Here is a 2,359-nt window from a genome sequence, read left to right as displayed (position 1 = left end):
TTAACTAAAAGACAACTTCTAGATAAAAGCTTCAAAGACTAAAATTGAAATACTGCAACAAAAGAAAAGAAATGTCAATTACTATGACTAGGCTCCAATGTCTCAAGATATATAAGTGATTTCCATTACCTCAATATGCCTATCAAGGAGATTTTGACTTCAAATGTCCTCCTAAACCCAAGTATATGTCTAGCAATAAAGTAGTGAGATGCTGAGTATAGGTTGGTACTTACATAAAAAATTAATTATGGTTTGACTCGTGATAGTCTAGGCCCATTCGAGCAGTGTGTTTCACTGCACAATGGACCTTTCCTCAAAGGGAATTAAAGTATGATCCCATCCTTGAACTTGCTGATCAAAGAAGGAAATTATATCTTTTGCACATTTCTCTCGAGCGAAAGCTATATCTATTTTTTCTCGCAATATTGCCTTTTCATAAATCCATTAAGACCTCTCTTGGTAAAATTCTAACTGCATCTTCTATTCATATTACTACAATTATTTGTGGTGAGATTTGTTGAGTTCAGCGACTTGTGATTCCCTAGTTATTGCCAGATTGATCTTTCCCCAAAGTTTAACCTCAATTTCAACTGACTTAGCCTTCTCCTCAGCAAATTTCCATTTTTGTTCCACGATTCTTTCCCTAGCTCGCTCCAAATAAACATTTAGTACCTGAATAATAGACAAATATTCTCTCTCTACCTCTAATTAAACTTACTTGACTCTTTTCTTATTTATTGCATCATTTTCTTCTTGTTGTTGAGTCAAAACTTCCCTAACATGCTCCAAATCTACTCCCAAATCCTGATTGATAGCATGATAATCTCGTATAGTCATCTTAATCCCTCTTTTCATCATAGTCTCTTGATAGATGGGTCTCTTAACCAATCTTTCTAGTCTGATTGACAGAGGTGCTTATCTCTCAAGCCACTCAAAGTAGCTTAAGTGTATTTCTCCTTTCTCTCATTCTATAACCATTGTTTCAATTCCCATAATATGATAAAACCCTAAATCTGCTGAGCCAATCCCTCTGGAAGGGAAATCTTTGGTTTGACCTAAAACACAAACGCTCTCATATCTTCTATTATGGGAATTATTTAATTCCTACCTAGCAGATGCAGAACCGCCAATGACAAATATTTCCGAATACCTCTAATACACATCAACAAGAAGAAAGGGTGACAAATAGACCTATTTATAACTTGCCTCCAAGGAAACCAAGGGAGGTTGCAAATGATCTTATTCTCTATCAGTGAGAAAAAATATTTATCCCAAGCACTTACCCTTTCTGGACATTTATATTTATTCATCCTTTCTTAATAGTCTATGATGTTATTAATTTGCTCAGGAATAAACTTTGCCACTGTAAGATGTTGGTAAAGATTCTTCATAATCCATATTTGTAGCAAGATGTTACATCCTTCCAAGAAACCTTTTCTTTTTTGGGAGATATCTAGAGAACAGTATATGTTAACCAAGATCATTAGCACCATGGTGTAATCTTCTTTCCTAATCAAGATATGTGACACTTTGACTAAACGAATGTTAATTTTTTCTATCTAATTGAACAAACTATTGTTTCAAAAAAGGTTACCATAAATGCAAATCGTCTACGCTCTTTCTAGGTTTTGAAATCTCCTTTGTTAGTTAGTTGTTTACTAAACTACTCAGACCACTCTTGTCTCCCATACCTTTCATAAAAGAACTGCAAGTAGACCCAACCTTTTTCTAATAATTTTTCTTTTGAATTTTGCATGTTCAAGAGCATATAGAATTTATTCACTTAAATGAGTCTCTAGGCTATATGTCTTTTACGGTGCATATTAGCAAATCCATGGTAACTCACTATCTCTTGTAAAGATAAGTCAACTCAAAGTTTTAGAAATGAAAGACATTGTTCTACAAGTCTGAAAAAGATAGCAGTGGATCAATGATATCCCTCCTAGGATTTATTGTCATGATATTTGTTAGAAAACTCTAATATTTAAATATCTCATCATGATCCAATGGATCAATCTAATTCCACCATTTCCAAATTTGTCGGCGGGTGCAATCTCTAAACTGCAGTGGTACATTCCCATCTCTTTTCCTTTTCTAACATTTCCCACAAATTGGACAATACATGTTAAACTACGGATAGAGACGTGGGATTACGAAATGGCTAGGCTTTAGATGAAACTTATTTCACTAAAGTCTTGGATTTTGACTTAACTAATGAATGTTAGTGCAAACATCAAATTTTGACTCAAATGAAAAATGAATTTATTAAAAATAAGATGTGAGAGAAACATGGACGCCAACATTTCATTTTAGGTAATGAAATTGATCTAGACTGACTCTACAAGGAGATTTTACAATG

Source organism: Capsicum annuum, chromosome 7 (genome assembly GCF_002878395.1).
Source record: "Capsicum annuum cultivar UCD-10X-F1 chromosome 7, UCD10Xv1.1, whole genome shotgun sequence".
Lineage (NCBI taxonomy): Eukaryota > Viridiplantae > Streptophyta > Magnoliopsida > Solanales > Solanaceae > Capsicum > Capsicum annuum.
The sequence above is the reverse complement of the archived record's forward strand: the minus strand, read 5'-3'. Positions refer to the sequence as shown.